Below are 25210 nucleotides of genomic sequence, written 5' to 3'. Positions count from 1 at the left end.
CTGAAGAGTTCTGGAAATGTTGGTGCATGTTTATTATAATGCTAGCATCCTGCTTCTTGTATGTCAGCCAGTCCTCTTCTGGTTTCCTCCTGGACTTCTGGAGGGTGTATTTTGCTTGGCAGAGTTGTTTTATATCTCTTGCCATTTCGAAGTTCTGCTGGGGACTTCATGTCAGCCCTTAAAGATGTTGCTCGTGACGATAGAAGAGCTGGGTCTTCTTTTGATTCACGATACTCAACTAGTGTGCGTTTCAGTTTGCACTGGTCTTTCAATGAACCCATGACCTTTGGGGTAGAATGGGGATGATGTAGTGATAACAAACCCATACTCTGCAGCCAGCTCTCTGAATTCTTGTGACATGAACTGTGTTCCATTGTCGCATATTAATTGCTCGGAGATTCCTTGTTCAGCAAGGAGGGCTCTCATTTCTGAGGTGATAGTTGATGCTCTCAGGTCTTTCACCCTTTTGACAAATGGAAACTTAGAGTAGTAACAGGCTTCTTGATTCCACTTTTGATTCTCGGTGAACAAGTCTGCTTACTGTGTGCCATGGCCTGGCAGGTACTTCTGTGGAAATCATTTCCTCTTTTTATTGTATGTTTCTGTACTTTTGGCATATTTGACGTAGCCACCATATTTTCAATGTCTTTGTATATACCAGTCCAGTACACAGCTGACTTTGCTGTTAGTTTACATTTCTCCATTCCCATGTGACCTTCATGTATTTTCTGCAGAATCTCTTTCTGCATTCTTTCAGGTATAATCAGACTTGATCCAGCCAGCAGAACACCATTCTCCAGTGATATATCATCTCTGTTGATCCTTTTGGATATCTTCTTCATCTGGATCTCAAAATTGACAGCCCAGCAGCTATCTAAACCTAGAATTGTTGATCCGTCTGCATCTACCATGTAGAACATACAGAGGATGTTCTTCCCCTTATGGCAGCCATTGATCTTAGGTCTCCCTAGCTGCTTGATCATGGGTCCACCAAAGGCTGATAACATGACATTCACTGCTTCAAATGCACTGTCTTTTGTGCACCCTTTTATTATGTTCTCTGGGAACATCTGGCGGTAGAGTCTGAGTGGAAGGACGTTGCTTTGTGATTCACCTTTAGGATAAATATCGTAGGCTTGTTCTGGTCTGTCTTCTGTACTTGGATCCTTGTGGGCAACTCGCTTCCTTCCTTCATCACCCGACATCTCATTGAAGGTGTATGGATTTCATGTCCAGTATCTGGCTGTCGGAGTCCTCATTGTTGTTTCCTTTTATCTTCTTGACTTTTTTCTTCACTGGTTTCTTTGTACCAGACTTGCACATTTTCTCCCAGTAGTTGGCTTTACCACAGGCTTTACATTCAGAACCAAGTGCACTTCGGTCATCGAAGGGATGTTGTCTGTCGCACTTCCTACAGATCTTGGGGGGGGGGGGGGGTTTGTATTTATTTGATTGTGTTCTTTATAGCATCGACCCTTCCTTCTCTTTGCTGTGGGTGGGTCTGCATAGATAGGGATTTCATTTGTGGCCTCGTAGCTTTGAAGGCTCTGGCTGTGTCTATCGTTTTGGCCAGCTTCAAGCTATCCTTCCCTATAAGAGACTTTTGCACTTCAGGATGGGCACTCCCCCATATTAGTGGATCAACTAATCTTTCCTCTCTATCCTTAATTCTGCATTTTGCAGCAACAATTTTTAGTCTAGTGATGAAGTTATCAACAGTTTCATCAGTCTCTTGCATTAAAATCCTTTAATAGTGTTTAATTCTATGATTAGACCTGGGTTCAAGGTGAGAAGCAAATATCTGGTCTGGATCATTTTTTTCCACCTCTGTAGGCTCCCAGCTATTAAATAAGTCAAGGCCTCGCTCCCCTGTCCAGAGAAGTATATAACTGACCTACTCCTCTGCTGTTGGATTTTTAAAATAGCTTTTGAATGATAAATTGTACTTCTGCTGAAACTTTTTAAACGATACAACAATGTCTTCAGCCTCCCCGTCCATCACTGGGTGAACTACTGTTGCTCCAGCCATTTTTTTTCAGGAATATTTTTTTCTCTTCTTCCCCTTCATATTTCAGTGACTTACAATCAATTGTATGGCTTTATCTTGTTCTCATACCGCTGCCACCATGTTATGTCTCTGTGTTACTTGGGAGGCTTCTTAAGTAACTTAGAGATGCAAGATTCAAATAACAAAAGAGACTTTACTTACTGATGTCTTCCACCATCACAGGAAACTGTTCACACACACTCATATACATATGCCCCACAGTGGGGCACTACTGTTACTCCAATGAGAAGGGTGTATTCTTACACAATTACAAAATAGTTCACATTATCCTGACTATATAACACCCACACATAAACACCAACAGACACAACATCCTTTGCATTGACGAATGTAGAAACCCCAACAAAAAGCACACAGACAGCAGCTCCCCATACAGACAGAACCATGACCCAGAGTGCATACACACCGACTTTGCCAATTCAACCTGCACGCTTGGACATATCGACCTGACTGCACATACACATGTGCGCACACAGCTACTCCCATCACTCTCAAACACAAGCATCTAGCTTACCATGCCTGCGTACGCTCACATAAAATATTCAAACACATATATCAGCCCCCTGTAAATGTGCAGACACCTACATAGAACTCCCTAACTGCACATACAAAGCCAACTGCCCATGCAGTGACATACATAAACTCAGATCAAGCTGCCAGTGCAGTATGTATGTGTATGCATGCTCGCATGCACAGATACCAAAAAGACAGTCATTGTCTCCATCCCTCCATACCCCTGCCATCTTCACTCTCTCTCTCTCTCTCTCTCTCTCTCTCTCTCTCTTTGCAAGTTACCCTCCTGTAGTGGCAATCAAATGCTGGTGAAGCACATCAAGGGCATGAAGGGATCTATCCAGGTTGGGAATGCAAGTCAGGATGTCCCTGGACTGTAGGAAGGTGCAGTGTATACACAGTGGTATTCCTGTTAAGCAAAAAGCTGTATTCTTTCCATAATACAGAGCCAATGCAAATTCCCAGAGTCTGCTGGCTTCAGCTCATTGATAAACAGGTTTCACGACTGCCTTGGCAGGTAAACAGCCCACGTTAGCAGGGAAATAACCCGATAGGACTTGGTGCAGCTGGAAACACCCAGAAAGAAACAGGAACAGGCCTAACCAGTCATGACAAATGAAAGACACAAGGGCAGGGGGCAGAGCAGCTGAGAGGGGAGACTCAAATCTGATAATATCAGGGAGCAAGTTGTGAAGGAAGTTGGATCACTCACCTTGCTCTCCGTACACATGACACTGTCACTAACAGGCAAACGTCAGGTGCAGCAGAAGTTTTCTACCTCCTCATTTCCAATTGTGCAATGTATTAAACTCTTTCCAGGGACAATGGTGGATCTCTAGCTTAGTACAGGAGGCTCCGATCACCTGTTTACTGCCACGAGGGCAGGTTGTTATTGCACCATGTTCATATAGAGATGGAGCTCTGCACCCTGGGATTCAAATCTGCTGGGAATCACATCAAGGACCTCCCCTATCCTAAAGAAGCTAGTGACAAAGAGCCCTCACGATGGCAACAGCGAGATTTTGAAGCAAAGGCATGCAATGATGCAAGTGTATCCGACAAAGGGGAACAGACCCCAGGTGTTCAGGACTGAGCACGACTTGGTAGACAAGCTGCAAATGGCACTCCCCTCTCCATCAGTCACCACCTGACCAAGCTTTCAAGGCCTCTTCCTTTCACTGTCCCCCTCTTTGTGCTCCAAAGGAGACTGGCACAGAACGAAAGAAGGGACTGATAGAGGGAGCAGGTACCATAAAAGAAACAGTGAGCTGGCCACAGCAAGCATTGTTGTGAAAACACCCAGACTCTCAGAGAACCACAACAAAGTTTTTTTTATATGACTTGTATAGATGTCGCATTTCAGTGGGGGGGGGGGGGCGGGAGGAAGCAGGGTGGCACAGCAGGGGTTGCAGGGCAGTCAACATATGGCTCCCCAGTCTCTGACCTTACACTGAGTAGAGATTTCCTCTGAGAGGGAGTGTGTTGAGAGGGACTTTAACTTCCAAATGCAAGTTTTACGATTTTCCACAACAGATGGAATGCATCAACTGGCTGCCTTGTCTGTTGTCAACTTGGCTTGAGTTTCCGTGCAGACCAGGCACTAGACGAGAAGCAATCACACACCGTCCCATCGGTACATCCCAGGTATCAGCAAGGGCATTTGGTTATATTACAAACAAAAATAACTTACACAAGGCAGAGAAAAATCCATACACTCCACCATACCGCAGAGAGGCCCTCTCCACAGCTCTGTCTCTGCCCCCGCTTTTAGATGCCAAATGATTGTTATTAATAGGCTCATTTTCATGTTAGTAGCATGACGTCAATGACAAGTAGATATCACAATCACATTCCTTCGAGTCCCAGCTTCAATCCCGCCCTGCCATCCGATAGCCAGCAGCATGTGAACAGGGCAGGGCAGGGCTGAGGAGGAACGAGCCCTTGTAAGGAACTGGCCAGCTAATGCCACACACTTATTTTAAAACTAATATTTCATGCAGACCCTGCAACTGACCATGATAGACTCTCACAAACAACAACATGGTGTCTCAATCCCACCCGAAAATATCCCGCCAGACGGACAAGTCAGCACTGCTAAAAAGTCATTTTTATAATTCCAGTCCTGCCCTGAAATACCCATTAGTCTCATTGAGGCAGGCGCACAGCCAGGGTGGCCAGGGTGCATTCAACAAGGTCTGTCGCAGGCTCAAGAGAGGCTTCTCGTGAACAAGAGAGTAAATGAACTAAGCAGGAGTGGTTCAACAATGGAAACCTCTTCTATGTTATTCCTGCATTATCTCACTCTCTTCAGAGCAGCACTACCTACTGCTCCACTGCCCACTCGCCCCACTGCCCCAAACCCACTTCTCACTACCTCTTGCCCCACATTCCACTGCCCCCTTGCACCACTTCCCAGTGAACCCTTGATCCACTGCCCAATGCCCTGACCATTGATCCCCTGTCCAACTGCCCCTTTGACCCACTTCCCAATGCCTTCTTGCCCAATGCTCCTTTTCCTCAGCCTCTTGCTCCACCTCCTCTCCTAAGTAGCCCATTGGTCAAGAGCTGAGTTGGATGGAGAGAAAGGGAGGGATCTAGGTGGGAAAAGGAGCATAGGGGCAACAAAACCAAACTGCAGCACTTCCGATGTTAAGTATTCCATGGGAGGTGGCTGCTGTAGAATTATGTGATGCACAAGTGTGCACTGTGGCCATTAGTGAAATTTGGTTGCAGGAGGGGCAAGACTGGAAGATCAATGTTCTGGCTTCTGTTGCTTTAGACATGATATAATGGGGTGAGGGTGGGGGGGGGGGGTGCGGAATGAAAGCGGAAGTGGCATTGCTTGTCAGGGAAAATATTGCAGTGATGCTCAGGTAGACAGACCAGAAGGCTCGTCTACTGAGGCTATATGGGTGGAGCGGAGGAACAGAAAAGGTATGACCACGTTCAAGAGGTTGTATTATAGACCACTCAATAGTCAACGAAAATTGGAGGAGCAAATCTGTAGAGAGATAACAGAGAGCTGCAGGAAGGATAAGGTTGTGATAGTAGGAGATTTTAACTTTCCACATACTGACTGGGGACTCCCATACTGTAAAAGAGCTGGATACCTTGGAGTTTGTCAAATGTGTTCAGGAACATTTCCTAAATCAACATATAGAGGTACCAACTAGAGAGGATGATTTACTGGATCTCCTATTAGGAAATGAGACAGGACAGGTGACAGAGGTATGTGTAGGGGAATATTTTGGGTCCAGTGATCATCACACCATTAGTTTCAAGTTAATTATGGAGAAGGATAGGCCTCAGGTTTAGATTCTAAATTGGAGTAAGGCTAAATTGGAAGAAATGAGAAAGGATCTAGAATGTTTTTGGGCAAGGATGTGCGAGTTAAGTGGTGGACCTTCAAAGGTGAAATTTTGAGAGTACAGAGTCTGTTTGTTCCTGTCAGGATCAAAGGTAAGGTTAGAAGGCACAGGGAACCTTGATTTTCAAGGGATATTGGGGATCTGGTTTGGAAGAAGAGAGGTGTATAGCAGATATAGGCAGCCTGAAGAAATCGAGGTACTTGAGGAGTATAACGAATACAAGAAAAACCTCAAGGAAGAAATGAGGAGGCTAGAAGAAGACGTGAGGAGCCTTTGGCAGACAATGTGAAGGAAAATCCTTAGGGTTTCAACAGGTATATTAAATGAAAAGGATAAGAGACAAAATTGGTCCCCTAGAAGATCAGAGTGGTCAGCTTTTTATGGAGCTAAAAGAGATGGGGGAGATCTTAGATAGGGTTTCCCCCAAGGATTCACTCAGGAAATGGGCATAGAGTTGTGGGAAGTAAGGAAAACAAGCAGTGAGGTCATGGAACCTGTACAGATTAAAGAGGAGGAAGTGCTTGCTGTCTTAAAGTAAATAAGGGTGGAAAATTCCCCAGGGCCCAACAAGATATTCCCTTAGACCTTGAGGGAGGCTAGTGTAGAAATCACAGGGGCTCTAGCAGAAATATTTAAAATGTCCTTAGCCACAGTGAGGATTGGAGGGTAGTTCACGTTGTTCCATTGTTTAAAAAAGGAATCAAAAGTAACCCTGGATATTATAGGTCGGTGAGCCTGATATCAGTAGAAGTAGGTACATTATTGGAAGGTGTTCTAAGAGATCAGATATACAATTATTTGGATAGGCAGGGACTAATTATGGATAGTCAACATGGCTTTATTCATGTTAGATCATGTTAAACCAATCTTTTTTACATGACTCGTACAGGAGAAGTAGTAGGTTACCCAAGAAAGTTGATGAAGTTGGCTGTGGAAGTAGTGAAATGGATGCAACAATGGCTGGACGGGAGAAGCCAGAGAGCAGTGGTGGAAGATTGCTTCTCAGACTGGAGGCCTGCGACTAGTGGTGGGCCTCAGGGATAGGTACTGGGACCATTGTAGTTTGTTGTCTATATCAATTTGGATCAGCAAATTTGTAGACGACACTAAAATTGGAGGTGTTGTGAACAATGAAGAAGGTTTTCAAAGCTTGCAGAGGGATATGGACCAGCTGGTAAATGGGGTTGAAAAATGGCAGATGAAATTTAATGCAGACAAGTGCGAGGGGTTGCATTTTGGAAGGACAAACTAAGAAAGGACATAGACGGTAAACAGTAGGGCACTGAGGAGTGCAGTAGAAGAGAGGGATCTGGGAATACAGATACTTAATTCCCTGAAAGTGGTGTCACATGTGAATAGGGTTGTAAAGAAAGCTTTTGGCATATTGGCCTTCATAAATCAAAGTGTGGAGTACAGGAGTTGGGGTGTTATGGTAAAGTTGTACAAGACATTAGAGAGGCTAAGTTTGGAATATTGTGTGCAGTTTTGGTCATGTAACTACAGGAAAGATATCAATAAGATAGAAAGAGTGTAGAGGAGATTTACAAGGATGTTGCACAGACTTCAGGGACTGAGTAACAGGGAAAGGTTAAACAGGTTAGGACTTTATTCCTTGGAGCGTAGAAGAATGAGGGGTTATTTGATAGAGGTATTTAAAATTATGAGGGGGCTAGACAGAATAAAGGTAGCTAGGCTTTTTCCATTGCGGGTGGATGGGTTAAGGGTGAAAGGGGAAAAGTTTAGGGGAAAATGAGGGGGAACCTCTTCACTCAGAGAGTGGTGGGAATGCGGAATGAGCTTCCAGCTTAAGTGATGAATGCAGGCTCAATTTTAACATTTAAGGGAAATTTGGACAGGTACATGGATGGGAGAGGTATGGAGTGTTATGGACTGAGCGCAGGTCAGTGGGACTAGGCAAGAAAAATTGATTCGGCACAGACTAGAGGGCCTGAGATGTCCTGTTTTTGTGCTGTAACTGTTTTATGGTTCTAAGCCATGAGGTGGGTATGTTTTGAGTAATGCTAGAAAATGGGAGGAACTTCATATTGCACACCCAACAATCCAACTTATGCCTCCAGACTCAGCCTTTCCTAAACCACCTTCTCCAATTCCCATTACAAAATGGCAGCACAGTTGGGATAGCAGTTAGCGCAATGCCTTTACAGCGCCGGCGATCGGGTCTGGGGTTTGAATCCAGCACTGTCTGTAAGGAGTTTGTACGTTCTCCCTGTGTCTGCATAGGTTTTCCCCAGGAGATCCAGTTTCCTCCAATCATTCAAAACGTACCAGGGCATAGGTTAATTGGGTGTAAAGTGGGCAGCACAGACTTGTGGGCCGAAATGGCACATTACCCTGATGTATAAATAAAACCCATCCCAATATGCCATCACCTGAGAACTGACCCTCATTCACAACCTGTCATCATTCTGAAATTGAATCATCACACCCGCCCCTCTATGCCCAACCCAGTCACTCCCGACCTGCCCTGACCACCAGGGCTGTCACTCCTGACCTTCCCTGACCACCAGGGCCGTCACTCCCGACCTGCCCTGACCACCTGGTCAAACAACTTAGGGGCTAGATTCTGTGTCACTCCCAACCTGCCCTGACAACCAGGGCCATCACTGCAGGCCTGTCCTGACCACCTGGTCAAACAACTTGGGGGTTAGATTCTATGATGTTCTCACCCCCCTAATAATATGGACCTGAATGAACAGGATCTTATACGACAATAGGAGGATAGGGTACACTGACAGGAGCTCCCGCATACCAACTGTCACAGAAAACCATCGCAGATCCTTGCTGAATCTTCTCCCTGTTAAATGCTAAAGAATATCTTTGGAATGTATCAGCACTGAAAAACTCAGAGCCATTTACACTATTCAAGTGATGCACTAACAGCCTTGTCCAATAAGATGTACGAATCCCATCAATTTGCTCACTAACATTGTAGATCACATCCGTTATTAAAACACACAGTCTAAAGGACAGACAGCTAACATAGATGGGTTCAATAGTGTAACTTGGATAAAATTGCTGTTATTTTAGTCTCTTAATTAGTGCTGAAGGGTTGTTTCTCAGGTTATACGAGGTTCACAAAGCATTGGAATTAGGACTCCTGCCCTCTCTGCTGTATGTTGAAATTATGGCCTGTGTCAAGTCAACAAAGTGTGGATGACATAAGAGTTTGGAATGTTTTAAGCACTTGAGGATGATAGAAAACATTGGCCACTCACTAAACATCCATCCACAAGTCAGTTCCCTTCAACAGAAATCACTAGCCCCTTTTCCACTGGCACCCTGTCCCAGGAATTAACGGGGAACTTACTGGGACAGGGTCCAGTGGAAAAGGAACATTGTTCGAACGCCAGTGTCAAATGACATCATTTCATGCTGGGGATTAACCCCCTCTACCCCTACTCACATCCCCGGCATTTACTGATGCTGGCGTGCTGATAAAACCAGTGGAAAAGGGACAGCAGGAAGTCACCATTTCCAGTTGAAGGTAGAACACTCCGATCCCCGGGGATGAGTGTGTTCAGTGGAAAAGCAATTAGTGTCCCAGTTTGGGGTGGCCCAAAGGGCTTCCTATCCTGGGACACTGCACAGCCAATTAACTGGGATGCCAGTAGAAAAGGGGCTTGTGAAGGGACTTTTATAGTATAAAGACAGGGAGGTCAGATGAACGAAATGGTATGATTCTGAAAAGATTTGCAAGTGCAATGAAAGGGACCAAAGCTGTGAGTAAATAAGTCTTGAAGGTGACAAGTTAAGAAGGCTCTGAAAAGAAAAAGTATGGGACCATATAGGCCATTCAGCCCCTCAAACCTGTTTCACCTCTCAACGAGATCATGGCTAATAGATGCCTTAAGTCCATGGACCTGTTTTTGTCAAATATTTCCCCTTCATTAGAGCAATTCCTCAACCACAGGTATTCCAATTCTCAATTTTCTTAAATGAGAGTGACATCCAATCTGATGGACTGGTTGGTGAGATAAAGAAAAATTATGTTAGTTGGACTGGGTTAAGAGAAATCTCCCAACCTGAGGTTAGACCACCTTCTGCTGTCAATTTTCCTTCATCACTGCTATTTTGCTTTGATTAGTTTGGTTGAACCCTATCCAGATTCAATATTATTTTCCTTGGAACACTTCACCTTCCTCCCGAGGGAATGCAATCATTCAACATCTAACCATTTTGGACAACTGGCCACTTCCAAATAAATAGACATGCTGTCCATTTCCAGCATTCTCCTTTTGGTTTCAGCTTTCAGTCGTGGCTCTGACCAACAGCCTTACTCTCACCCTTTGCTCTCTCTTTCTCCTACGGAGCCCAGTAATGCACCAATTGAACTGCTCTGTAGATTGTGGGGCCTTGCTGCAGCAAGTGGCTTTTTGCCAGAGTCCCTTTCTGAAACTTCAAATTACTGACTTCAAGCATGGCCATTGGTAAAATTGTGTCAATTAAGTGGCAAGGTTGCTTGATCACAAGTACACACTTGTAAATTATTTATCCAATGCATGTGTTAATACCAGGTTGCCTACTGTACAACACCAAATCACACAATGTGAAATCTATTTTGAATTTAAAAAAAATTTTAAACAGTTGAAGACCCTTCCAGCCCTTGAAACCAGTGTAGCCCAATTAACTTACCAATCTCGTATGGTTTTTTTTTTGTTTGTTTCCTTTATTACTGTGGTCCAAGTAAGCATTCTCATGCATCCTGTCTCAGTATATTGCTGAAATGTTTAATGGTTATCTCAGTAATTGCATTATGATTAATATTGATTCTGGGAACTGCTTGTGAGAACTGAGGATGGTAGCAGATACCCTGAATCAGCATCTGCAAGGTGTAATGGTAATTACCCTGGAGTTACAACATTTACCATCACTAACTTCTCGACAAAGGCTGTAACATGCAACTCTATGTACAACTTACAACCAACTTTTCCTTGTGAATATTCCATCACTTTCACCAATAATACAACTTCACCAGTGAAGTTGCTGAAGGACTTGACTGGAAACCTTTCCATTCACCCCTGAATCTCTGCGTGTGGCAGACACAGAGAAGACAACTGTGTGATCAAAGACAGATAATTTGTCTGCTTTAAACATCTCAAGGATTGATTCATTATGAAGAAATGGGAGGGGATGGGGAATATGGTGAGAACAAAAAATATTGGCCATGATGAGTATATGATGGGGTACAAATCAAAGCTGTCAAAAGAGCATTTATTTTACTATTAATAGTTGGAACAAAATGATACAAAAAAGAATTTAAAACATAAATTGAAGCCAAGAGGTACAGCCTAGGAGGGAAGGTGTCACTGTAAATTGTTAAACTGAGGGCTGACGTCAAAAGATGATATGCTCCTTCTCCAGCTTATTCTAGGAGGTCAGACTCAGAGAAGCCACATTGGGAGTGAGGTCAGAATGAGAGAGCGAGTAAATAGGAATGGGGAGGACTTGCTGTAGTATATAGAGGAAGATTTCCATGACGCGCGAGCTTTACCCCCATGCAGGAGGACCTGGCCCTGGGGAACGAGATAGAGCATGTGGACATGTATTAATGGGAATACACATGGGGTGCATTAATCACTGGAAGATAAGGTTTAGTAGAATGAAAGTGAAAAGCAATGAAAATTGGATAAGAACTCATTTCAATTACATGTGTAAACTGAAGCCAAATAAATGGCGGGTAAAGCTTGCCTGTAAGGGGTTTGTACGTTCTCCCCGTGTCTGCGTGGGTTTCTCCAGGGGCTCTGGTTTCCTCCCACCCTTGAAAATGTACTGGGGGTTGTAGGCCAATTGGGTGTAATTAAGGTTAGGGTGCTGTATGTCTAAATTTTAAAAAAAGGTGCAACAGAAGAAGCAGAGATCTTTAAAGGGGTGTTCCAGGTGTAGCCCAAGTAAGGAGAGGCAACCAAAACCAGAGGGAAAAGAGAAGACAACAAAACAATACAAGTGGACATGCACTGTGGATCAACTGAAAAATTTAAATGAGAACCAAACTGAATATGATTAAAGTGAAACAGAAGAGCAGGACAGAAGGATAGCAGCTCATAAAAAAAGAAATGCAAAAATATTCTCGTGGTTATCTATGCATCGAAGCAGAGAACAGAGCCAGTCATAGAATTATGCAGCATGTAAGCAAACCCTTCATTCTAACTCATACAAACTGCCATCTACCTAGGCTAGTCTCATTTGCCTGCATTTTGCCCATATCACACCAAACCTTACTTATCCATGTACCTGTCTAAATATCTCTTAAATGTTATAATAATACCCACCTCTACAGCTACCTCAGGCTGCTTGTTCCATGTACCACCATTGTGTGAAAAAAAATTACCCCTCAGATAATTTTAAACCTTTCCCTTGAAATCTCTGCTCTCTAGGTTTAGACCCCCTTTCCCTGGGGAAAAGGCTGTCACCACCATATCTATACCCTCAATGATTTTTATATATCTCTGTAAGGACACCTCCTCACTCAGCCTTTTAAGTTTGTGGGGGGTGGGGTGGGGGTGGGGGGGAGAGATCCTTGTGACTCAAGATTCCACTTTTGGTAACAAGCTCCATAAAACATTACACCACAGAAACAGGTCCCTTTGGCTCTTCTAGTCTGTGCCAAGCCTCTCCCCTCCCCCATATACTTGTCCAAATGATCTTTAAACATTAATAATTGAGCCCGCATTCACCACTTAAGCTGCCACCTCATTCCACATTCCCACCCCTCATTGTGTGAAGAATTTTCCCCATATGCTCCCCCTAAACTTTTCTACTTTTACCCTTAACCTATGTCCTCTGGTTTGTATCTCACCCATCCTCAGTGGAAAAAGCCAACCTACATTTACTCTGTCTATCCCCCTCATAATTTAAATACCTTTATCAAATCTCCTCTCATTCTTTTATTTCTTCAGGGAATAAAATCCTAAACTGTTCAATGTCTCCCTGTAACTCAATTCTTGAAGTCTGGGGAATGCTAGTAAATCTTCTCTGCACTCTTTCTATCTTATTGATATTTTCGGTGTCCAAAACTGCACACAATGCTCCAAATTTGGCCCCACCAATGTCTTATACAACTTTACCATAATGTCCAAACTCCTGTACTCAGTACTTTGAGTTATAAAGATCCATATGCCAAAAGATCTCTTTACCACCCTGTCTATCTGTTATGCAACTTTCAGGGAGTTATGCATCTGTATCCTAGATCCATCAGTTCTACCACACTTCACAGTGTCCACCAGAATCTTATTTCCACCTTTTCTAGCTTATTTCAAATTGAATTCTATTTTTATTAAGAATATGGATTCTGTCAATATCTCCGTGGAAAAGAGTACTGATAGCAGATGAGATGAAAGGAGGAGATTCCTGAAGGGCTAAAACAACTCACCTTGACAAGAGTATTTAAGGCAAGGAAGAAGCCATTTCCAATGCCATAAGGGTGGTTGGATAGAAGAGTGGATTCCTCTGTCAGGAAGCTGTGGTTAGATATGTTGTGCCTGAAAATGGGATTTTGGTGCAACTGTCCATTTTCTGTGACTAAATCGCATTGAACAATGATTCATGTCTGCAAGGGGAAGAATTTGAAGGGTGCTAGAAAAGTGCAGAATACTGCAATTAATTCAGAGGCCTTTCAAGGACCAGTGTAATCACAATGACCCAAATGGCACATTTCTGCACTGTATGGTCTTCGGAGTCACAGCTGGTCAGGTTGAGAGAAGAGAGGGCCAGTGTGCCCCTGGCTTTCCTGAAGAGCAGATGGTATTGTTTACCCATTATACCTCTTTATCCTCAACACCATGCTGCCTCCAACCTACCCAGGTCTTGTATTTCCTCCACTTGCCCAGGCCTGCATTCATCACTCATACACATTCACCAATCTACATAACCAGGCAGGGTTAACCCTCTTAAGACTGCCATCACTGGGATTTCAATTAGGAATCCAACTTCCTATTTATGTGAGACCAAAACTCAACTTCAAAGCTTCTATTACAGGTTCTGCACATTCATTCACACACAATTTAAGCTCCCCATTCAATGTCATTGATTTTCTTTTGTTTAATCTCTGTCTGATTTGTGCAATGGCAGTCGCTATTGTCACTGTCAACATGGAGAACAGACTCCATCAAGGTCACTGTGTGACCTTGGTGGAGTCCAAGTTAATCAGTGCGTGCATGTGTATACTCATACAATCACGCAGTGCAGCAGAGATCACAAGACAGCAAAACCAGTCACAGGCTATCTCATCTTTGCATACTCGCATCAGCAAGAATCCACAACCCCTGCTGACCAGATACCCAGTATCACCTGCAACTCCAGTGGTTACTCTGGATCATTCCCACTGCCGCACACAGTTTGGGTGAACGCGACCCAGGAGAATCCATTGGGGGGGTCACGCTGGGAAGATGGTCAGTGGAGGGGCAACTATCAGAGAGAAAGTGTGGAACTTTCCTTGTCATTCATCCAATCGTGGCTGATCCACCCACACACTATTTTTTGTATTATCCCCATATCCCTTGAATTCCTCAATTCCAGAAAGGTATCCATCGATGCTTTGAATAGAATCATTAACTAGAATGTCGAAGGGCACCAGGGTGGAGAATTCCAAAAGTTCAGGCACCTCCCGTGTAATTCATGGGACAATATCAGAGGGAGAGGGTCTGAGGGTGGGAAGTAGGTGGCCAGTAAGGGTCACTGGGACGAGCGAGTGCTGGGGTCTGCCCCCAAACACCACTGATGTGCTGCTGTTTTCCAAGCAGAGTTCAGCAGCCATACCTGTGCTTTGTGTGGAGTCATAGAATTAGGACTTAATGGCACAGGTTACTACCTGGCTTACAGCCTCTGTGCTGGTCAAGTGAATGCTCCCCAACCTAATCTCACCTTCTTGCTCCAGGACCACTCCTTAAATACACATCCCAGTACTCTTTAAATGAGGTTCTTGCCTCACACACCCTCTTAGTCCCTCAACATCCTCTGGGTATAAATTAGTCCTTACCTCCCCTCTAGCATGAGTCTAAATACTTTAAATCTTAGTTTGTAAACCAACAGATTAAAGGTGATAAAGGTATGTCCTACCTCAGAACTTCATTATTTTTATATTCCTCAATGAAAAGCATCTCATCTGCTTTTTTTAAAAAAAAAATCACCATTTTCCTGCAGTGTGACTATCTTGCAGATGAACGCACTGCTCCTCCCACCCGTGGTTTCACCCTTCTTCAGTTACATCTTGTCCATTTTCTGGATTAAACATCATTTGCTACCATTCTCCTCCACAGACTTGTCTTTACCTGGAGTCTAGCTTAGTGCAAGTGAGGTAGACTAATCATTGAGATGGTGATGGGGAGAGAGGGAGGAAGTGATACCGACCCCAAATATGGCGGTCAAGTCTTGGATTGGGCGAACAAGGGGTAGGGAGAGGTTCTGCTTCAGAACCTGGGTGTAGGATTAGCAAGGCCAGAAGTACTAGAGGTAACAAAGACCACAACGTCACCTCAAACAAAATCAGCTGACGCAGCCTCCAATACTCTCCCCAACCTCACACCCCACAAAAGTACCGAAAACCAGTCTCTACCTATTGTGTTTAAACTCGTCTGGGGCTGCTCTCCTTGTTCAGTAATTGAGGAATGCTCAGCAGATCTCCGGAGTGGCAATGCCAGGTATAGTTCATCACACTCTTTCCTTCCCACCTCTCCACAAAGAAGCAAATCAGCTCTCAGCTTTCTGCTGAGCAGCTACTTGTGCCCACACAGAAACAGCTAAGAGCAGTGAATGGATCCTCTGTGTGGAGACACCCACTGGTAAATAGACAGCAGCCATCTGTCGCACACTCCACCGAGGCACAGCATAAAGGGCTGCTTGTTCTCAAGTTAGTGTGGTGCACTGGGAAACTCCACCCCCAATAAGCAGCAGGGGGAAAGAGTGCAGCAATCAGGTTTGCACCACTTCTCCTGTTCTCTCATATGCAAGCACACTTCCATGCCCTCCCTTTTTCTTTACCTCATTCACACTCTCACCTTACCTCTTGCATGCCTGTCTCTCCTCTTGGACATGTGCCCACTCCATTCCCTTCCTCTTTCCAGTTACAAACAGGCCCTTCCTTGCATAGGGACACAAATTGCCCCCTTCCCTGTCAGTCACAGATGCACTCTCTGTTCCTCCGCTCCTCTACCATGCCAGCATGGCCTTTCTCTCCTTCCCCAAGTGTTTCTATTCCTCCCCCTTCTAGCTTCACGCTCAGATGATATCTCACTCTTCCTTTCCCTTTGAACATTTGTGAATGCTCTACTTCCCTCCACCCCCCACACCCCATCACCTTTCATGCAGAGGCACAGATTGCTTCCCTTTCCTCTGGTGTGTTAATGTGCTTCATCTGTCCCCTCTCCCTCCACTCCCAGACTACATACACCTGCTCCCTCCATCCACCAGCCCTCTCTCTCTATGCCTCCATCTGCCAAACCATGTGTGCTCTCTCCCTCTCTTGATATCTTTACATTGCATCCATCTTTTGAAAGGCCATTTTGGCCCACGAGTCCATGCCACCCAATTTACACCCAATTAACCTACATCCCCAATACTTTTTGAATGGTGGGAGGAAACTGGAGCCCTGGGGAAAACCCACACAGACATGGGGAGAATGCATAAAACTCCTTACGGATAGCACAGGATTTGAACCCTGGACCCAATCGCTGGTGCTGTAAAGGCATTGCGCTAACCACTATGCCATCTGTGGTGCTCTTCTTGCAGATGAGCACACCTGTTGGCCATTCCTCTTTTCTTGCCGCACACATAGCTGCACACCCTTTATCCTCCTCTGCCCGTCACCCCACACTGTGCTTCACCACCCTTCCTCTTTGTGGCATCCCCCTACTCCCTCCATGCCATTGGCATGCATGCTCTGCTTCCTCGTTCTCCTACTCTAATCCCCTCATCCATACTTGCCCTTTACCTCCCTCAATCCCCTCATTGCAGCAACTCCGCTCATTTGTTCACCCTCACGCTCGCACAACTTTGTTCTGCACAAGCCCATATCCCCTCTCCCTGCATGCACACACTCAATCTCATTCATGCTCTTCCTGTTTACAAGCTCACCATCTCCCTCCACCCATCCTGTTTTTAACTGTAAGCCACCTCTCTCCCTCAGACAGAAGGGCCAAGCCTTCTAATACATCCACGTGCACCTCCATACTCCCCTTCCTTCATTCCCTCTTCCCTTGTACAAACATTTGCTCAGCCTTGCTCCTGACCCTCCATATGCATCCTGCATGCGCAGCTTGTTTCTTTTCCTTTCCTCGGTTCAATATTGGTTCTTTCCTCTTATACCCACCCCTCTTTCCTTGAATCTCTGCCTACACGTTCCCTCTCTCTCCCCAGCCTCCTTTCTGTCTAAACACTGCATCGATCAACAGTGCTGAGGTGTAGATGGTGGAGAGCTTCACCTTTTTAGGAGTAAGGAGCACCAATGTTTCGCCATTGAGCCAAAACCCTTCATCAGAACTGAGGAAAGTTAGTCCAGTAGACTGCGTTGGTTATAGATTCCAGCACGTGCAGACTCCCTTGTATTACCAACAATCTACCCTGAGCCAATGACACAGAGATCAAGAAAGTGCACCAATGACTCCACTTCCTCAGAAAATTTCTAAGGTCTCTTATCAATTTCTACAGTCATTGAGTGGGCATCACTGTTGATGTAGCAGTTAGCACAATGCTATTACAGTGCCAGTAACTCAGGTATGACTCCAGTGCTGTTTGCAAGGAGTTTGTATGTTCTCCCTGTGTCCATATGGGTTTTCCTGGGTGTTAGTTTCCTCCCACCCTCCAAAACCTATGGAGTTGGTAGGTCATAGGGTATCCTGTCCAGATTTATCATAGTTTGGTGTGGGAACTGCTCTGGTCAAGCCTGCAAGAACTGCAAAGGGTTGTGTACATGGGTCAGGTCGTCACACAAACCAACCTGCTCTGCATTGACTCCATCTGATCCTCCCGCTGCCAATATATTAAAGTACCCGTGCCACCTCAGTCACACTCTCTTCTCCCCATCTTCTGCCCACAGAAAATAGATGAGCTAAAACACAAACCTCCAGATTTGAGGACACTGCCCAGCTGTTATCGTACTCTTGATGGTTCATTGGTCAGAGGTGATGCACCAGCACTGTTGAACTGTAGTTTTCTTCACATCCTGTACTTTGTCCCAGTAACAGCATACTCTGCACTCATTCACTCACTGTAACATGACACACTATTTTATTACACTGTTTGCTGTTCTTAAGTACGAGTGGACTTGCCTGAATAGTGCATGAAACAGTTTTTCACTCTTCATGAATGGTTCCATTCAAATTCCTTCCTTTCCTACATGTGTACTCTCTCCCTTCTCCTCCACACATGCCAGCTTCCTCTCTCTCACTTTGTGCTGCTCATGCCTGCCATTTCTCTCACACACAGATGCTCACCTTTCATCCATCCATCCATTGTGCAGGCACACATTCCCTTGCTCTATTCTCAGACAAATGATTATCAGTACATTTAATGTGAGGTCAGCAATGAACTTAAGTGCTGGAGCCTGTTGAGATTAAGAAAGAGCAAGTGCTAGATCTTCTTAAAAACATTTAGATTGCTGAGTTCCCATGACCAGATGAGAAATGCCTCAAGTTAATAGAGGAAGGGCATTAGCAATGATCTTTGCATCATCCCTGGCCATGGGGGAGGTACCAGGGGATTGGAGAATGCCAAATGTAGTCCCTTGTTTGAATAAAAATGTAACAGAGAGAATCCTGGCAATTATAGCATTGTGAGGGGTAGGTCGTGCCTAATTGAGTTTTTTGAGGAACTGACAAAAGAAATTGATGAAGGTAGGATGGTAGACGTAGTGTATATGGATTTTAATAAAGCATTTGACAAGGTCTCCAATCCTGAAGGTTGAGTCATTGAAAAAGTCAAGAGGCATGGGATCCTTGGCTCCATGGATTCAGAACGGGCTTCCCTGCAGAAAGCATGAAACATTCTGTTTGGGGTACTGTTCTGAGACCCCTGATCTTTGTTATTTTTTATAAATGACCTGGACAAAGGAGAAGGATGGGTTAGAAATTGTTGTGTTTTTAATTTGGCTCTGCCACTTGGTGAAATAAAGCAAAGTACAGTAGTGGGTCCCTGGGATGGCTTGCAGCAAGTAATAGAGAAGCAATAACAGAGACTTCATACTTGAGAGCTTTATCACACATGGGATGTAGAACATGATTGTAACATTATTCTGTGGGCATTGGAAGTAGCTTTGAGATCTTGAATGGCCAAATCAGTCACCTAATCTAAATGCACCAGTCTGCCTTCCAAATACTGAAGAGAAAATATGGATTTTGGTTCTTGGGAGTCACTCTCAGAAGATCTTTCCTGGAACCAACACACCAATGGCATCATGAAGAAGGCCTCTACTTCCTCAGGAGTTTGTGGAGGAGCTAATGGAGTTGTTCAAGTAAACCGGTACGGACTTGAAGGGCCCACATGGCCTGTTTCTGTGCTGTAAATGGTTATATGGTTATATATGGTAAGTTTGCAGATGTTGTGGATAGTGTAGAAGCTTGTTGTAGGTTACAGCAGGATATAGACAGGATGCAGAGTTGGGCAGAGAAGTGGCAGATGGGAGTTCAATCCGGATAAGTGTGAAGTGATGGCAGAACTTCAAGTTGGAGTACATGGTTAATGGCAGGATTCTTAGCGGTGTAGAAGAACAGAGGGACCTTGGGGTCCAAGTCCATACATCTCTAAAGGTTGCCACACAGGTTGATAGTGTAGTTGAGGAGGCTTAAAGTATGCTGGCCTTCATTAATCGGGGGATTGGGTTCAAGAGCCGTGCAGCTCCATAAAACACTGGTTAGACCACACTAAAAACATTGTGTTCAGTTCTGGTTATCTCATTACAGGAAGGATGTGGGAGCTTTGGGGAGGGTACAGAGGAGATTTACTAGGATGTTGTCTGGATTGGAGATTAAGAATGAATCCTCTCCCTCACTCATGTGATTTCAGGAAGTCACAAGCCTTCCACAATCACTAGTCAATAGTTATCGGGCAACAAGTCCCATGGCCTGGAGTTGATTAGGATTGGTCAGAAAGGCCTTGTGCATACCTATCCTGTGCAACATGTACGACATTCAAGCTGTGTGCAAGAATAAAGAAGATAAAGACTGTGCATTCTGGGTGACAAAACTGATCTCATGCAGTGTTTGAGTGGGAGATGACAACTCAGGACATCACAAGGAAGTGAGGTGCGTGTTGCCTTGCCAGGAGAAGATGGGGTGTTATGGAGCACCAAAAAAAACTGCACATGCTGGAAACTAAAGCAAAAAACAAGTGCTGGAGAAAGTCAAGAGGCAGCACCTGTGGATGGAAACAAAAGAATTCCAGATGCTTGGAATCAATCTTAGGCATACAAGAAGCTGGAGGGGCCCAGTAGTTCAGGGCAACATCCACAGAGAGCCAATATCTCCAATCAGGACCCTTTATGTTCAGCATTCATGGAGGGACAGGAGAGCAGGGTTTCAACTCAATGTCAACTGTTCATTTCCCTCTACAGATGTTGTCTGACCACCACACACACCCCCACCCCCTCCTTTCTAACAGTTCACTATTTTTTATCCTGGAGTAACTGATATTCAAATGGGCAACAAGAAGTTCTTTCAATCCACGATTAGGATCAAAATGGATAAGATGCAGCTAGAAATATTATCAGGGATAAAATTAAACAGACTGTACCTAATGTGAGACATGGCATAATCAGGGAGCTTGTTGCAAGGCTGACCTTTATATCTAACAATGACTTAGATGAAGAATGGAGAGATGAATGCGGACACAAGGTGGTACCCCATATGCTGCTGGATGGAAGCAAGTTGCCAGATAAATGAGGGTGAAACTCATTTAATCCTCGACCAAGTAAGAGAAAAGATAAACCATAGCCCGGGAACAATGTCTTCACCTCCCCGTGGGCTTCATTCCCCCTTCGCGGTGCCGAATCACCGAGCGCTCTCAACAATTTAAAAGTTTCAGAAGTTCCGACCATGTCCAAACCCGTCCCGTCCCTCCCTCCCTCCCTTCCCCACCCACCCACGGTCTCCCTCCGGACCCCCGACTTCAATTCCGTCCCCCCTTCCCGGTTCGGCCGCTCCCCAGCCCGTCTTCACCCCACAAAAACTGCCCTTCACTCCCCCGACGCCAGGGACGGAACTTCCAAACCACCACCCCCTGGGTAAAGGCAGCGGCCCCGACCAGAAGGCGTCCAGCTTCTTCGGCAAAGTCTCCGGAAAGGGGGTTTCCCTTCCAGACACCCTCCCTTCCCGCTGCCCTTGTTTGGGAGCCTGGCTCACTCCTCCCTCTCCACTTACCGGCCGCTCGGCTCCTCTCTCAGCCCCGCTCAGGCGCAGCCCCTCACCCCCAGTGACCCGTCAGTCACTTCCAGTCTCTCCCTCTCTGCGGGCCCTGCAGCGTTTAACCCTTTCACCCAGCGAGTTACTCTCAGGCCCTTGATTGACCGAATCCCCTTTGCCGTCTTGTGGTATTTTCACCCTGAGTAACTAATGTCGGTCTCTGCTGTCGCACCAGTGTTTAACCTTTCAGCCTAGGCGAGGAATGCTACCCTCTCATTCGAAGTTTTAACCCTATATTTCTCCCAGCGTACCTCTTCTGGTCCTTTTCACCCTGGCAATAAATTGTTTAACCGCTTCCCCCTGGCTGTGTAATGTCTTTGTCCAGGATGGTGTGTTGTTGGAGACACACTTGATCGGGTCAGTGGAGAACATTTCAACAAACTGGTTATTGTCATGTGTACAATATAAAACTTTGTTTTGCATGCTATCCAGACTAAAAAAAAACCTCTACATAGTATAGCAGGTAGTGAAAGAATAAAAACAAAAGTCCTGGGCTTTGTGTTAAAGAGAACAAATTCAGTTAAACAAAGTAAGGCATCATCTTATACCAGTGGGAGGTTCTGTTCAAGAATGATTTACACCAGGAAAGTAATTGTTGCTGAATCTGGAGGTGTGTATTTTCAAACTTCTACCCTAATGGAGAGAAGATATTATGATTAGGATAGGATGTGACTATGTTTAGTGGGTGGTTAAAAATGCTTTTAGCATCAGAATGCAAGTTACCTGGCCTCTGACCAGCTGGCATAACCACATTTTTTCTCTGGCTGGTCAAGTTGAGTTTGTTCAATGGTATCTTTCACGTTATTAATGATTGAGGGCTTGGGAATGATAGAGTGCTGTGATACTCCCGACCACTAAAGGGAGTGAGAGACTAGTTTATTAGCAGCTTGGTTGGATTCAAGATGGATGCCTTCACAGTCATGAGTTCTTTAGCTAATAAAATATAGTTATTATAAAAGAACCCAAGTTTCTTTATTACAATAAAATAAACCACATGATATCAGGAGTGGAAGAAATTCCAGGAGTGTGTATCAGTTGATAGCAGCAGAAAAATGGAAAGTGTGATGACTCCTGATGATGTAAATTGAACTGGAAATGTCAACCATGAGTGGAAGCTATTCAAAAATTCATGCTGAATCTGCAAGCCATTGGACTCGATAGCAAACTTGATGCATGGAAGATTGCAGTGCTACTTACTGTGGCGGGACCTCAAGTACTAGAGGCTTTCAACACATTTGTTTTTGCTGAGGCAGCTGTCCAAAGCATGTTCAACGAGGTTATCGAGATGTTTGATGAACACTGTTCACCAAAGAAAAATGAAATGTTCAAGAGGTACATGTTTTGCTCGCGCATGCAGCTGCAGAGAGAGCTTTGATACTTTTTTTTAACAGACTTGAAATTAAAAGCAAGAACAAGCAATTTTGGATCGCTGCAATATTCAATGATCCGTGATCAAATTGTGTTCGGGATTATTGAGAAGAAAGTGAGCAAGAGGTTGCTGCGAGAGGCAGAGCTTACCTTAGCTGGCAGATGGGAGTTCAATCCGGATAAGTGTGAAGTGATGGCAGAACTTGAAGTTGGAAAACATCAATTCAGAGGGTCAAAGATCATGATAGGTGAAGAAGGCACCTAAATGAATGATGATTTTGTGATATCTTCATGCAGTTTATACTGGCATTCAAGTCTTTTGGGTCCATGCACACACATAGGTCACCGTTCTTTTGTTTGACACGCACCATTGAATTCACCCATTCTGTGGGCTCCTCCACTTTCTTTATGACTCTTCGTGACATTATTTGGTCAAGTTCCCGCTTGAGTTTTACTTTTAGCAAAAGGAGTGGCAATTTTTAGTTTCTCCGGTGTTAAATATAACTGATGTATAAAATTGTAATTAATCATCGCTAATCTAGCATTAACCAATTTCCTAATACTATTCTGACAAATTTCCATCCAAGCTTCTTCAGCTATTATAAAACCTAAATCTTTTTCCCATTTCAACTTATCTTTATCCCAATCTTTTTTACTATCAATTTCTTGTAAAATACAATACAAATCAGATATATATCCCTTTTGTGGTATTGAAAGTACATATTCCTCAAAATTAGCATCAGGCAATAAAATCATATGTCGACCACATATCTGTTTTACAAAAGATCTTAATTGATAATACACAAATACGGAAATTCCACTAATATCGAATTTCCTTTGTAATTCATCAAAAGAACAAAAACATCCCTCAGAAAAACAGTCGGATAAATTTTTTATTCTCTTCCTTTCCCACTGTTTCAAAGTAATATTGGAGACTGTAAAAGGAACAAGTTGATTGTAATATAATGGCAGTCGTCCAGACCATTTATTTTTGAGCCCCAATTTATTAAGTTTACTTGTCCATAAGTTTAATAAATGCTCCAATGGACATCATAAGTTCGTAATAAATTTTTATTCCACTGAAACAAAAACTCATGAGAAAATTTTTCTGAAATAACCGCCGTTTCTATCTTTGCCCAACTGGGCGGATCATCCATATTCATTAATGCACTAAGAAATTTAAATTGAGCTGCTTCATAATAATGTTGAAAATTCGTAATCTTAAACCTCCAAATTGAAAATCCCACATCAACTTTCTCATCGCTACCCTTGGAAATTTTCCCTTCCATAAAAAGTCTCTAATTGCTTTATATAAATCCTTAAAAAAACTTTAATTTAAAAAACAAGGAATTGATTGAAACAAATATTGAATTCGGGGAAAAATATTCATTTTTATTGTATTAATCCTCCCTAATAGACCCAAAGGCAAATCCTTCCACTTAATCAAATCTAATTTAATCCTTTTTATTAAAGGAAGATAATTAATTGAATATAAATCTTGAAATTCCGTATTAACATTAATTCCTAAATATTTAATTTGTGTGGTCCACTTCAAATTTGTAATACTTTTATACATTGAATAATAATTTTTACAAATTGTTAAAATTTCACTTTTGGTCCAATTTACTTTATAACCAGATAATTGACCATAAATTTCTAAACATTCTTGAATTGCTGGTAAAGAAATACCCGGATCCACCAAATATAATAAAACATCATCAGCAAATAGATTAATCTTGTATTCCTCATTCAAAACTCTCATGCCTTTAACATTTTCATTTTGACGTATTAATTGTGCCAAAGGCTCAATAACTATAGCAAATAAAGCAGGTGACAATGGGCATCCTTGTCTAGTAGACCTTGTTAAATTAAAAGATTCTGAAATCTGCCCATTGACAGCAATTCTGGCCTTCGGACTATTATATAAAGCCTTTATCAATCCAATAAATGAAGAACCAAAACAAAATTTCTCAAGTACTTTAAACAAAAACTTCCATTCCACTCTATCAAAAGCCTTTTCTGCATCCAGCGAAACCACTATTGGATAATTCATCTGAGATTTATCAAAGTTATTAAATGCAAAATATTATCTGACGCATATCTATTTTTTATAAATCCCGTTTGATCACTATGTATTATTTTAGGCAAATATTGAGCTAATCGATTAGCCATAGCTTTTGCTACAATTTTATAATCTACATTTAACAGTGATATTGGTCTATAAGAAGAGACCTGTAAAGGATCTTTATCTTTTTTTGGTATAACTGTAATTATTGCATTGGAACAAGACTCGGGTAATCGAAAAGTATCATAAATTTGTTGTAGAACATCCTTATATATAGGAAATATATCAGCATAAAAAGTTTTAGAAAACTCTATAGAAAATCCATCTTCACCAGGTGCCTTTCCATTTAGCATATCTCTTATCGCCGTTTCTATTTCCTTTTCTGTAAAGGATTTATCTAACTCCTGTCTATCTTCTTGAT

At 43.5% G+C, this 25210-nt stretch overlaps 1 protein-coding gene across 14 annotated transcripts in view; it reads right to left on the bottom strand.

Moving 5' to 3' along the window:
* pacsin3 (protein kinase C and casein kinase substrate in neurons 3) overlaps window positions 1–21695 on the bottom strand; it is a 61823-nt gene extending 40128 nt beyond the window's left edge. For 5 of the 14 annotated variants that reach the window (XM_069894831.1, XM_069894926.1, XM_069894860.1 and 2 more), the window contains exon 1: window positions 21315–21535. The gene's annotated coding sequence lies outside the window, so the exon portion shown is untranslated. Of the gene's footprint in view, window positions 1–3293; window positions 3446–4271; window positions 4352–18023; window positions 18170–21314; window positions 21537–21607 lie in introns of those variants that run through there. The other 9 variants (XM_069894869.1, XM_069894917.1, XM_069894851.1 and 6 more) reach the window with 7 other exon arrangements.
* Between the last annotated feature and the right edge of the window lie 3515 nt (window positions 21696–25210).

This window comes from Narcine bancroftii, chromosome 1, assembly GCF_036971445.1.
Source record: "Narcine bancroftii isolate sNarBan1 chromosome 1, sNarBan1.hap1, whole genome shotgun sequence".
Classification (NCBI taxonomy): Eukaryota; Metazoa; Chordata; class Chondrichthyes; order Torpediniformes; family Narcinidae; genus Narcine; species Narcine bancroftii.
This window is presented reverse-complemented; position numbering and strand designations above follow the sequence as displayed.